Source organism: Lissotriton helveticus, chromosome 1_1, assembly GCF_964261635.1.
Source record: "Lissotriton helveticus chromosome 1_1, aLisHel1.1, whole genome shotgun sequence".
Taxonomy (NCBI): Eukaryota; Metazoa; Chordata; class Amphibia; order Caudata; family Salamandridae; genus Lissotriton; species Lissotriton helveticus.
The window spans coordinates 72,385,212-72,400,173 of NC_136057.1; the positions used below are offsets into that span (position 1 = coordinate 72,385,212).

General features: G+C 43.5%; 1 protein-coding gene across 3 annotated transcripts in view; it reads left to right on the plus strand.

The window, feature by feature from the left end:
* The window catches only part of LOC144829203 (uncharacterized), a 106,472-nt gene that overhangs the window by 64,768 nt on the left and 26,742 nt on the right, over positions 1–14,962 (plus strand). The window lies entirely within an intron of this gene.

The window sequence follows — 14,962 nt, forward strand, 5'->3', positions numbered from 1 at the left end:
CGGTGCTACATCACAATGAGGCAGATGGTACACATTTCTTCTTTGCATTTAGGTCAGTTTCAGTGGTGTTAATCATTTTAAGCAGTTCTCACCTGATGATCTGCAGCCACCAACCTGCCACTTTTCTGATATCCATGATCTGGTCCTGGATCACAAGCTCAGCGTCTTATTACTCATCGAAACATGGCTCACTCAATCTACATATGGTGAACCTGTTTGGACTCCCCCTCTTTGATATCTCATTCAAAGATGCGATAGACCCTGTGACAGAGAGTTTGGCATCACAACCATACACAGAACCTATATTAAGGGCATTCTGTCCCGTGGCCTAATGTAGGACTGAGCAAGCATGCCATTTAAATTGCATTTGAACAAAACTATTACATTTGCATGCTTTCTGATTTATAGACCACCAGGCACCTCTAAACAGTACAGGGAATCTCTAATAGAGTGCCCTACCTTGCACTCAATTAATCAAATAAGTTTATTTGCATTTGGCGAAAGCATAAAAGTGCAAAGAAATATCACAATGCAAATTGATTGAAAAGCATTTAAAATCAGTAGTTATTTTTAAAATAAAAATATTTCCAAGCATCCTCGCCACTAAAACTAACAACAATTCATTATGGATGTATAAACGTAATAAGAACAAATTATTATGACAAGCAATTTAAAATGACGCCAACCGTACCAAACTCTTCCTAATCCTGTGTCGAATTCTAGTTAACATGTTTAAAACCTTACAACAATTCATTATCAGTAATTAAGCAACTTTGCTGGACATTGCACCACGCCGTGAGGGGAACGGCAGCCCTACCTGCGCTCTCTCTCTCCTCCCTGCCGTGAGGGCAACGGCGCATTCACCACCACCGGGAACCACAACTCCCAGCAGCCCCGGGGCAGGCGCAGCGGGAGCAACGTGGACAACGCGCCCAGCGGCGCATTAAGAGAAGGGCGCGCCGAGCGCTCTGGGGGAACTTTGTTGGACATTGCACCGCGCCGTGAGGGGAACGGCAGCCCTACCTGCGCTCTCTCTCTCCTCCTTGCCGTGAGGGCAACGGCGCATTCACCACCACCGGGAACCACAACTCCCAGCAGCCCTGGGGCAGGCGCAGCGGGAGCAACATGGACAACGCGCCCGGTGGCGCATTAAGAGAAGGGCGCGCCTCCCGCCCCGCGGGACGCGCGCGGGCGACGCCGGGCTGAGCCCGGGCAGAGGGCGGGCCATCTGTGGCCGTCCGGGGACGACCAGGGACGGGACGGGCCACCTCCCTTGGCTCTGCTGAAAGGTACTGTAACAGCCGCATTCCATACTTTAGAAGTCTGGGCACAGCACACTAATAACTGCCAGTGGGGAAAGCGGACATATCATTGCTACTGTTTTCACTATCCTGGTCCGAACTGTTCTATACAAAACAGGAAGAGGGAAGAAATTATTGACATAGCAACCTGAAAACCATGGCTACTAAACCCAAAACTCGCTCAACCAAGAGCAAAGTAGGAACCCCTCTCAAACCAAAAAACCCCGGCCCAGTGCCTGGCGACGAATCTACCCACAAAGCAACTCCAACGGTCATTGACTTAATGTTACGCAAGGTTGCAGGGGATATTGAGCGGGCGGAGAGACGCATATCAATGACTTTAACCTCCCTGCCATTGACACCAACTCAAACCGAGGAAGTAACCCAAGTTGATGTATCACCTGAAGGGAGTCGTGAAAACTCATTAGACACCATCCCCTGTGCACAATTAGTAGCAGAGGACCAAGCATCCATAAATATAGACACAAATGTAACATCTATACTACCCACTAAAAAACGCCAAAACAAGACCTGACAAACAAGGGCTAGGAAAAAGACCAATAACTGTAATAAGTCTAAAGACACAGAGGATGAAGTGTTAATAATAGAACCCAAAGCTGCCCCAATTCCTCCGAGGTGGCTTGATCCTATAATACTATAGCTATAAAAGCACCTGGAGACATTTATAACTAGCCTAATCAAACCACTAGTTAGTAAGATAGACAAAATAGCTAGCGAACTGCAAAGACAGGGTAAGGCAAGGGAATCCCCAACACCCACACAAAATGATAAGGGGATTTCAACGATTAATGTCCCAGCCCAACGACCAGTACTATCGAATAACTGTGTTCGCTATGACCAATGCACCATTGCCCAGGTGCATGTTGCGACCGATGGGGCAATTGCAGACAGGGGAGGGAGGACAAATACACATGGAAACCCGGATAGAAATAACCCTCCAAGACCGGGTGGGGGAGGGCCAAGGCAGCCAGATAACATCGGCACCTCACACCAAGCAAAGAATCAACAACATTTTACTTAGCAAAATGCTAAAGCACAAGGCCCACTCCCATGTGTAAACCTACCCCCAGAAGCAAGCCCTTTTGTCGTTATTTTTACTGGGGTCCCAGGGCTAGGAAGGGGGCAGAGAGAAACTTTCACAGAACTAAAACAAAAAATCACAACTTGGTTAAACATTCATAGACCCTTACAGGGAGGAAGAGGGGGGGAGATTTTACATCTAAGGAGAGCACAGTGGGTGGGAACCAGAAAGAAAGAAATAGAGGGGAATTGTATTATCGCTAACTTCAGGGACCCGAACCTTGTGGAGTATATATTAGCTAACGACAACAGAAACACCACTAGCACAATAAGGACCATGCCACTAGCATATTTTTACCCCAGGAAACTGGTCACACGCCAACCAAATTTTCATTTCGTGGGAAGGAACAGATTTACAGATGGAAACGGTCCTAGGCCCATGGAGTATGGCATGCAAACCATAGCATACCAGGGAGGTCCCTAGTGGACAAATAGATACAGCCCCTTACAATCCATGGATGAAAATGAATGACTAAGGGCAGCAGAAAAGGATAAGGGAGAAAAGACTGTAATGCTAGCTAGAGGGGAGGGAGCGGAGGAAAGCGAAGGCACTCAAAACACGGCAGAAAATTCAAGTAATAATACAACAGAAAAATCGAGGGCTGGCAACCAGATGTTAATTGATTCAAACCCTGTCTTACGGGACAAGAACTGCGGGGAAGCACAGACACGAAAAGTGAACATTCTGACATGGAATGTAGCGGGTTTAGCAGGTAAATTTGACAACCCTGAATGGAGGAATGAGATCCAGGGATTCCATATCTTGGCATTTCAGGAGACATGGGCAGATAGTGCGGCATCATACCAAGTAGAGGGCTACAAGTGCTTTTTTTGCCCGCACAAAAAAGTAGGGCGGGTAGAGCGAGAGGTGGGTTGGCGCTTTATGTGGATCTAACATTAGAAGGTAAATGGACTGAACCATCCTGGACATCGCATACCCTGCAACCTGTAATATTTCAGAGTAGAGGGCTGAGGGTACAGTTTTTCAATTTTTACAACCCTGGTTCCATAAATGGAAAAAATGTCGCACTTAGTGAACTAGATGATAAACTCACACATGAGGTAGAGTCGAAGAAGGGGGGGTACCAATGACAATAGTATTGGGCGACTTTAATTGTCATCTCTGTCCAGATCTGCTTTGGGACCGCCTACATTGGGATACTTGCCCCTTCAATGAGGGGCCTCATTGGGAACATAACCAGGAGGACACACTATTAAACGCAGTGTTAGAAGCCCATTCACTAACACACACGATGGACCTTATAGTCCCAGAGGAAGAGGGTACATACGTCCCAACCTTCAAAGGCAGAGGGAGTTCTACAATAATAGACTTTATATTAATATCATCCTTTGCTAAAAATAGAATTGCCAGGGTCAAAACTAAATGGAGTCCCTTCAGTGACCATAACCCTTTAGTTTTGGAAATTAGACATACATGTGGGGCGGGCAAACCCAAAGAGGGGGAGGGAATTAGCCTCCAACCAACAGATCAGGGTAGGCGACTCAAGTGGGCAAGGGTAAACTCTCATGAGTTTTATAAATCTCTTGTCCAAAGTGGAAGAAAAGAGATAGAAGACTGTTTGGACCCCCTAAAGGAAGGTCTAGAATTAATGGATTCATTTACAGCCCTCACAAGCATAGTGGATAAAATGTTGGAAGTCAAAGGACCGAGGAAAGAGCTTAAGAATCCACGTTGGTTCGATAAGAACTGCTCCAAAGCCCTAAGGGATCTAAAAGCTTGCCTTAAAGTTAAACCAAGGAACAAGACAGAAGTGGCCACTTGCAGACTAAACTACAGAACTAAAGTGAAAGAGAGGAAGAAGCTGCTTCAAGCAGAAGTGTGGGCAGATCTGAGAGAGGCAGGAGAAAACAGGGACTTTGTAGAATTCTGGAGAATTGTAAATCGCCCCTGTTTCAACGAGAACTCTGCCCCGGTGATTAGTAGCAACATCCTCCCAGAGCAATGGGTCAATCACTTCCAAGGGTTATACAATAAGCTAAACTTAGCAATTCAGGAGGGTGAATGGCAGGGCACACGGAGTGATAAAATAACCCTCTCGCTAGTGGAGATAACAAAAGCAATTAGCAGGTTGACCCCTAACAAGGCCCCTGGTCCGGATGGTACCCCACCGGATCTATATAGAAGCAATATAGACTTATGGGCGCCAATCTTAACAAGGGTTTTAAATGCAGCCATTAAATTTGGCCTGCCACGCTCCTGGTCCACGGCACTGATTGTACCCATATTCAAAAAAGGGTCCAGGGATGACCCTAAATGTTATAGGCCGATTTCGCTCATAGATGTATCTGCCAAAATTCTGGGGCGAGTGATTTTAAACAGGCTTATGGAGTGGACTGAGGAACATCACATCTTGGCTGAAATACAATATGGGTTTAGGGAGGGCAGATTGACAAGTGACCAGTGCCTAAATTTGTATCTTTTGACAGCTAAATACACGAAAGCAGGCAGTGGCACGGTCTACATGGCATTTATGGACCTAGCCGCGGCCTTTGACAATGTCAATAGGTCTAAACTGTGGTCCATGATGCATAACTTAGGGATTGAGGAGGGGCTGATCAACATCTTGAAAGAGCTGCATTGGAACACCACAGCCAGGGTTCGCTTCAGTCCAGCGGGGGGCGAACTGATCAATTTTTATGTTCTGGGGGAGTAAGACAAGGGTGCATAATAGCCCCTTTTCTCTTCTCCCTTTACATTAACGCCCTAGAGCATGGGTACTCACAAACTTTCTCTTGGGGGCCAAATTTACACTGTGGTTTGTGTCTGAGGGCCGCACCAGTGGGGGCGGGGCCAGTAGGGGAGGGGGCGGGGCTAGAGCAACCAAAAAAAACTGACCACGAGGTTGATCACTGGTCCCTGCAGCGGATGCATTCATCCACTTAGCCACCAGACCCGGCATACACACCTCTCTCTGTCTCTCTTTCTCTCTCTGTCTCCCTCTCCCACTCTCTTTCTCTCTCGGTCTCCCTCCCTCCCTTTCTCACTCTCCGTTTCTCACTCTCCCTCCCTCTGTCCCCCTCCCTCTGTCCCCCTCCCTTCGTCTCCCTCCCTTCGTCTCCCTCCCTCTGTCTCCCTCCCTCTGTCTCCCTTTCCCTCTCTCACTCCCTCGCTCTGTCACCCTTTCCCTCTCTCACTCCCTCGCTCTGTCTCCCTTTCCCTCTCACTCCCTCACTCTGTCACTCCCTTTCCCTCCCTCCCTTTCCCTCTCTCACTCCCTCACTCTTGTCTCCCTTTCCCTCTCTCACTCCCTCACTCTCTTTCCCTCCCGCCCTTTCTCTCCCTCACTGTCACTCACTTTCCCTCCCTTTCCCTCCCTCACCCTCCCTTTCCCTTTCCTTCCATCCCTCTCACTCCCTCACCCGGTCTCCCTTCCCTCCCTCACTTTGTCTCAACTTCAGGGATTCCGCACTCCTTGATTTGTTCCATAATTTGCCTGCAGTAAGAAGAATTCACAATTATTACCAGTGTATTAGTATTAGGCAGAAACTATTCTTGAATCAAAGCTAATAGGATCTTGAATGCAGTAGACTCAAGTACAAGGGACTCTGCAGTAAAGCACATGGCACCCTCCTAAACTTTACATAGTTAAATATGAGTAAAGATAAGCATTTTAATATTCGTAATGCTGCCAGGATAACTTTATCCGCCTACTTTCAGCTCTAATTTACCAATCCAATTAACCTGCTACATCCCCAGATACTAACCAAAATGGCAGGAAAACATCAACTTGTGCATCAACAATCCACATTGGTCTTTGTTGCACCCTTTAATTTACAACATTATACTCACAGGGTACAGAATGTCAAATAGCCTTTCTGCTGCAGGCTATACCAGTTAGAGTTCATTCTTGTTCGAAACCTTTAACATTGGTTGAGGGTAGCCAGTAAAGCCACTCCCTTTCCCTCCCTCACCCTCCCTTTCCCTTCCTCCCTTTCCCTCCTTCCCTCTCTCACTCCCTCACCCAGTCTCCCTTTCCCTCCCTCACTTTGTCTCACTTTCTTTCCCTCTCCCTACCTTTCCCTCCCTCTCCCTCGGTCATTTCACCCTGCCTCTGTGTCAGCCCGGGCTGAGACAGCTTCGGAGCACACACACACACACACAGCCGCACCGAGCGCATTAACAGGTCTTTAAAAGACCATTAACATGTTAATGAGGCTGTGTTGTTCACCTCTCAGGCCCCTGCAGCTCCACTCTAACTATGGCAGGAATGCCCGGCCGGCCCCCACAGAGCAGCAGTCTCCGAGTCGCACTGCTGCTATTTGTGTTTGCAAACACTCTTTACAATAAAAAAAATTAAAACACTGGTATGATATGTGCAAGGTCCGTACTATGAGTACCCGTGCCCTAGAGAGTGCCCTTACCTCCCTAGAAGTTGATTGCCCTAAAGTAGGACCGCGTCACGTCCCAGTACTATTGTACGCGGATGACGCGGTCCTGCTGGCTAGGACCCCAAGGGCTCTACAACCTTTGGTGGACGGATTTGTTAGGTTCATGGGTGACCTGGACCTGTCTGTCAACTTAACAAAATCCTTTGTCATGGTGGCCGGCAAAAAACCTGCCAACAAGAGTGTGTTTAAAATATGGTCACACACCTTGGGCAAAGTAAAGACCTTCCCCTATCTAGGGCTGTTAATGGACGGGGACATGCAGTTCAGTCGGCTGCTCGAGGCTCATTGTACCAAGCTTGTTTCCTCAAATGGGGCCATCTCGAGCTTTGCCCGTAGATTGGGACGTTGGTGCCCAGAACAGATAATGGCATTATATGGCTCAATCAGTACAGGAAAGGCCTTGTATGGTGCTGAGGTATGGGGCTTCAGGGACTGTAAGCAACTTCAACAGCATGAAGATACATTTTTTCAAAGAATCTTAAAAGTCCCACAAACCATCCCTGCCGAAATTGTCCATGAGGAATTGGGGATGCCATGTATCTCTGACATCGCTAAATTAAGGCCAACCATGGCATGGATGAGAATTTGGACCAACCCGGAGGCAGCCCTGACCAGGGAAATAGTTACAGACTGCTTACAAAGAGACAAGGCCCTACAAATCCCTTGGTTAAAATATGTGAAAGACTCCTTAACGAGTATTGACCAGTGCCAATTTTTTAATGATCCTTCCTCGATTGTAAATAGCTGTAAATTGAAGGTAAAAAAATTACTTTTAGAAAAATTTGTTTCCGACAGAAGAAGTCATGGCCCGGCAAAGAAATCAATAGCAGCCTATGATCTTGTAAGAAATGGGGTGGGACTGGAACCATATCTGTTTCTGATTTACAGCCAAAATTATCGATTTTTAATGTGCCGTTTTAGGCTCAATTGGTTACCAAACATTTTAGCTTATCCTGCTGGTTTTACCGTAACGATTGAGCAGAAGGGTGTCTGCGGCTGCGACAATAGGTCTCCGCAGGACACCCTTCATTTTGTACTTTTATGGTCATTTTATAGCAACCCTAGACGTTTGTTTTTGGTAGACATTTTGAAGAAACAGAAATTCCGCCAAGCAAAAACTGCATTGTTGTTTTTACAGAAAGCTAGTGATCCCCATACCCTATGTGCCATTTTAAGCTTTTTAAAAGTAGCCGTAAGATTGAGGAAAACAAGAAATGAATCTGTTTTGTAAAATCCTACCTGCTTCATGAATTATATCCTCTCTTTTTTTACCGTTGTTTTTATTAAAAGTTCAGGAACGAAATGTAAAGATATTTAATGACATTTTATAATGTAATGTGTTTTCATGAGGAATTTTTATTCTTCGAAATAAAGATTTACTGAACTGAACAGTAATTAAGCAATTAACGACAGGAAAATGATCAAATAAAACAACCCCCCTCTCTAATGAACTTTTCCTAGTCCGAATGACTGAGTATAACACATTTGCTTTCATAAAACAGATGAAAGGGGTTTCCAGGGAATTAAGGAATGCCTGAAGCGTAAGAAAATAGACTCAGCGCTGTTAACATTGGGAGAATTATTTTTTCTTTCCATTTTATAAAAACAACATAAAAATAAAATATGAGACAACGTTTGAGTAGATACGCCATCACAAGGACATAGCAATAGATTATTTAGTGAATGTTCTGCGGAAGGAGTCCAACTTGATGGCATTTCGTAAACTCCTGAAAACTTAACTTTTTATCATCCCTTTCTAACATCTGCTCCTTGCCTGCTTGATCTGTCCACAGCGCTGGGATGCCTCAGGGTAGCCATGTGCTATATAAGTCTCATTTCATTTTATTCAAGCTGGATATCCTACCATCAGGGAAAAATTAAATCTCATCCTTGTTAAAAGATATCGATGCATGTCGTTAGAGATAAGGGAGAGATATATGAATCTTATCCTCTGGGCACTCTAGGAAGTGTCTGGTCGAATAGAACTGTGACTTTACTTTGATTACATTGCCATCTTTCTAACTCACATTTTATTTACTGAAGCCCCTCTTAACTCAATTTTGGAGAAAGATACGAATTTAGAGGGTGTTGTGTACAGAAAAGCCAGGCCCAAATCTGTGAAAGACTTCTTGACGTATGCTAGCCAAGGAATACTATTGGCTCGTTCATGGTTGATTATATCTTTATTACAGTTTGATTCAACATAACCAAGTTTCTAACCATAAGAGGCGCGGGCCATTTTGATCAAGTCAGTAATAAAAGGGAGGTCAAGTTCTTTGTGGGCTATCAGATTCGAGCAAGCCAAAGTAACTGAAAGCAGCTTGTTAACCTACTTATCCTCCACTTTCTGCAGAGCACCCACTTCAGCTGTGCCCCATATTTCTGCTCTGAAAGGCTCTATGGCTAAGGAGTTTGCCAAATAAACTTATACCATTTCCCTAATTTATTTCTTACCCAGTTTAGGGGCAAATTTCCACAGAGCAGCTATGCTTCTTTGCAATAAATAATTCTGTTTTCTACCATAGCAGACCAGTCAAGTTTTCAATCGAAGAAAAGGACTAGAACACAAGCATTTGCAATGCAATAGGTTTTGCATTCATGCAAGTTTAAGCTATTGGCAGTGTAAATGACAATGCCTTTTATTTATGTATTGAGTTATAAAACCTAAATAAAAGGCATTGTCATTTACAATACTAATAGCTTAACCACTTGGATGCTAAGCATCTGGTACCACTTCAATGTAATTTCCATTGAAATCAATGGAAACTCCATGACGAGTTACCCTTGTCATTAGCACTGAAGGGGTTAAGCTCTAGCAAGACCTTTCGCATTGCAATAAAGGGCCTTTTGAACCGCTTGTTAGATTGTAAATATCAGAGGATGTGACCGGCCTGCGACGTCTTCAAAGTAGTGATAAATAGTGCAGTGAAGAAGATGTGTAAATGTTGTAAATTACACACACAAAGTTTGAAGGGAGAGTTACATATGGTCCAAGCTATAAACACTAACAAAGCACACCAACGCCTTTCGCTCTAGGATTACACTGTTGTGCCTCAGGAGGAAGAGTGGGGGCTATTTCCTGACCTCTCCGTGAGTGTGCAGTGTGGTATTGCGTAATGTCATTGCTATCTTTGGCCTAATAAAAAACACTCCAGCTGTTATAGGGCCCTGGCTTCACCTCATGGTGCAGGGCGGGCTGTGCTTTATGGCGGGCATGGAGGGAGGGAGGGAAGGAATCTGCTGCAGCTCCGGCCACGTACAGAGCCCCTGCTATTACTAGTGAGCGAGAGGCACTGAAGTGGTGGTATTGGTACTGGTGGTGGTGGTGGTGGTATTATTATTGGTGGTGGTGGTGTTGTTAATAAAACCGGCTTTAATACAGATGACGTGTAACACAAATTTACTATTTTCAGCTTCCTGCACTGAATATGGGGGGTGGGGCATTTTTTTCAAGGTTAAGAAGCAGAAAAAGTATATTGTTAGATTAATGGAAGAGCTCTTGGACTTACTGGGAAATGCACTGCCAACTCCATATTATTTGTGGTCAATAGCACATTCCTATCCAGAAGTTGAACCAAATGCAGAAGATTAGTCTATGCTTATATATGGGCTCAATGCATGTCCAGGCCCAGTATTCAGTTTACATACAAACATATCACGTTGAAAGTTACCAGATTTCCCAACTGAATACGAATTTAAATAAATAAAACAAATTTTGTTGCGCACGCAACGCCAAGTGCGATGAAGTGCGCTCAAAAAATGTGTGTTTATATATATGTTTACTTGCCTGTAATCGGCCGTAATCCGCGGTTTACTACCCCCCCCCCCCCCCGCCCTGTCCTTCCCCCGGCAGCACTCCTACCACCGGCAGCATATTCCACAAGGCAAGCCATGGGTGTTTGCTAAGCATTTTGATACACACTGTTATTCTTAAACAAGTATGGACATTTTGAGGAAACAGAAAACAAAATCCAGCAGAAATGCCAGGTGCAGGAAGACTAACAAACTCTCCAAAAATTAAATTAACAAAAAACACTATTTCTGAATTCCTTTATTCTTCTAGAGTTGGTATGGTGCCAGAAAACTGTGATTCAAATCCATTGGTACACTGGAGTAATGACATGAAATCTACCCCAATGGGACAATATTTTTGTAAACTATATTTAGGACAAAATGTTTGTCAGACATCATTTTTCATTACGATATTCAGACATAGAGCCCAGAGTGGGGTGTACAAACTTATAATTATATTATTTGCAGTTTTATATAAAATACCACCAAGATTGAAAAGGATTAAGAGTGTTTACTTCTTAACCCCTTCGCTGCTGCCGTCGGCCGTTGCGCGAGCTTCCTCCCTGGTGCTGCGCACATCCAACGGCCGACGCGGCCGTACCCGTTTCTTCAAACGATCAGCACTGGCGCTGAACGTTCGAAGCAGCAAACGGGTTAAATACTAATTTTTCAAGAAGAAAGTTGTTTTTGAAAGTCTGTAGCCCACGTAAAATATCCAATTTCTAGAACAGATAGTTGCGGGTTCTCAAAAATATGCCTGATTACTTTTTGGGGGGGGGGGAGTTCAATATAGCTCAAACTAGACCTGAAGGTATCAGAGCCCTTTACATGAGCACCAGTTGCTTACAGACACCTTAATTTTTGTTGTTTTTGTTATGCATGGGGAGATCAAGTGATTTGCCCAGAATCACAGGATGTTGAGCATCCCTGCTGAGGCTCGAACCCAGCTTTGAGCCTTCACTCTAAATGTATTTAAAGATGCCATCCAGTGTAGAGATAAAAAAAGGTTCACTTTGCCCAATTCTGCATCTTCATCAATAGGCCTTCCAGAAGGTTCCTTTGTTCGAAGAAATCAGTTTGGGTGTGGATATCCAGTGTAACATAATTCACCGAATGGCCCATTTAATGCTTAACCACACCTTACAGATTTTTGTAACCAAGCTCTTCGACAGCAGAGAACCGACAGAAACAAGAGTGCTGCAAGGCGGCACCGGGATACAGCATAACACTTCCAGCAAAAACCAAGTAACCGATCTTACAAATTAGCAAAAGAATATTCACCAGGAGAAAACAGAATATAATACTGATTTATTGACTCGCGCACATTAGACTGAGCTTGGTTGGGACAGATTTTTAATCACAGCTGCTAGTACAGAATCACAAAACAATAATCACTTCAGATGAAGGAGCCATTTAATTAGACGTGCTGGATACTGGAAGACAAATTATGCCACCTTGGCATTATATGTAAAACGCAACAAGTTTTTGAAAGGATAAAGCAACCACCCAATTTATATAGCATTGCTAGTCAGTCAGTCAGAAATACTTTATTTCGACTCTAAAAGAGCCATAAAAGTTTGTACACACATAATTTCATTTTATAATAAAACAATATTTCAACACGATCAATAATTACAGTTTTAAAAACAATTGGTACCTGCTTCGAATTTTAACAGCAATAAAAAGATAATTTAAAATACAGTGCATTAGCTCAACTGTACCTAGGCAAAATAAAAACTCTATTGCCATATTATGATTCGCAATCCCTGCAGTAAGTAATAATGGACAAATAAACTGCTTCCTCTGAGGGAAATAAAATCTACAGAAAAGAATAAAGTGCATATTGCTTTGCAATGAGAAGTTATCACATGGACAAACTGGGAGTGAGGGAAACCACGAGCCTTGAATAGGGAAGGCAACTAAGAAGTGTATTATTTTTAGCCCCAGCCTTGTCAACAAAAATGTCCTTTTATTTAGATCGAATCGAAGGTACAAGGCAGGTTCTCTTCGTGGTTGCGCATGACACGCTAACTGATTGGTCTCTCTACTTGTGAGGCCAGCCTGGGTGTAGCTTTTGAGAAAGAGTGACTTTATAGTAGCAGAGGATACATTTTGTAATGTGTCGGGTTTGTATAAAGTTCTGGAACACCCATTTTGGAAAAACACACTTATGACATACTTAAGCCAAGGTATGTCTAAACTATTGTCCAAATTCATGCAGTCTGTCAATATTGTTCTACAAAGGGCAGCCTCAGGGTTTTTCCAAATTGTTTGTCAGAGCAACAGTGGTTGAATCGCAAAACAGTCTTTCAGATAATTCAGACTTACTTCCTCGTGACCGAATAAAATAGAAACTTATTCTCTACTATTTGCAATGATTTACAATTTACATATCCCCAGCCCTAAAAGTTGCCACAGAAAGGGTTTTGCTCTTGTAGATACATAAATCTCCTTAGTTGGTTAACCTCCTAGCCTTTTAGCAAATCTAAAGATTGCATCATTTGACTTTTGAAATTGCATAATCCTAATATCTAAGGCATGTTTCCAATTAAAGTTAGCATTGAATGGTATCCCTAAGTAGGTAAAGCAAGTAACTTTCTCAATTACTTCTCCCCCAATAAAAAAGTTCTGGTTTTAGCGTTTTTAGGTGCACATTTCATGACAAATGATTTAGTACGATTCACTTTTAACCCCAGGTTGTTCGGAATCTAGCAGTATTTGTAGTGTATTTGCTTTCCTGGCTATCACGACAGCATCGTCCGCATATAAGGGAATGGAAATTGGACCCTCATTACATCTTGAGATATCCTTTCCCACCTTACACAGTTGATCTCCCAGCCCTTTAATATATAATAAAAAGAGAAATGGGGCCAAGACACACCCCTGCCTTATACCCATTTCAGAGGGAAAGCCTTCTGTCAGATCTCCCTCACAGCTGTAACGGACTGTGGCTGTGGTGTGTTCATGAAGTCTACTAAGCAACATAATAATTGGTTTGTCAATTCCCATTTCTGACATTATGGACCACAATTGACTACGATTAACTGTGTCAAAAGCACAGGTTAGGTCCATAAAAGCTAGGTGAACACAGCCCTTCTGTGCCTTAGTATACGTTTGAAAAATTAATGATGAATTAAGAGATTGTTCCACAGTTCCAAGCCAGGTCGGATTCAAACAGACAAATTGAGAGTGTCCGACATTTCGATGCCCAGAGTTTCAATTTCGCCAGAGTTACCCTGCCAAATATTTTTACTGAGCTATCAAGAAGGGAGATTGGGCGATAGCAGCTGGTTTGCGTTTTATCACCTTTTTTAAGAATCAGCACTATAATTCCCTCCTTCCAGGTCTTGACTAATGGGCCTACTATTACAGCTTTTAAGACATTTGTAATCAGTGGTGCCCAGAAGTCTGGTAAGTGCTTGTATAGATCCACGGGGATTCTCTCTGGACCAGGAGCTTTCTCTGGGTGGCTTTGTTCTATGGCTAAAAGTACCTCACTCACCTCTATGGAGGTACTTAAGCCCTGGGCTAAACCCAGATCAAAAGGAGTTTCCATTACGAAGGGTAAATTTACTGTCCTAGGCTGCAGGGAGAACATTTTTGAGAAATGGGTAACCCACGCTTCAGCTGTAACTACAGTATCAATTTTGGGCACCTCGGCGCCAGACGTAGAAACTGAATTAACCACCTCCCAGAAATCCCAAGTCTTTCCGAGCTGACGCAGCTTTTAAATCTTCCCAGGCCTTTACCTTCTTATAGTCTTTCCTTACTCTAGTTATTTCATCCTTGTTCCTCTGGTTCCTGTAAGTGCCACCCATAGCTCCTTATGGGCTTCAGAACTACTCTTATTGAACCATCTCGGGTTTACAGACATATCCTATGGCATTTCGTTAATTTGTCTGCCATAGGCCATTTATATTTGAGAAGGCAGATATAATGTCAACTGGGGGGGCAGTATCTGAGAGAACTGTGATTATCTCCAGCTTATTGTTTGTCATAAGATCTTCCAGGAATGCAAACTTATAGATCTTTACCCATTTGATATTAATACCCTTGTTCCTATTATACACAACTTTACTCTTTTTTTTTATACCGTATTTTTGCCAAAGGCAAATGTAGAGGTATGACAATAGGATTGTGGTCACTCATGCAACTTGCCCTCACTACATAGCTCTTAAAGAATTGCTCTAGATCTTTACAAATTAAAATACGATCTATAATTGAGGACACACATATGTTGGAATCTGGGAAGAAGTAACCGCATTTACGTTTTGGGCATATTTCATATCTTTAGCTATAATAACTATTCAGTGAATCCCCATACGGCGTGTGTTTAAAATGGTTCACGGACTGCTCTC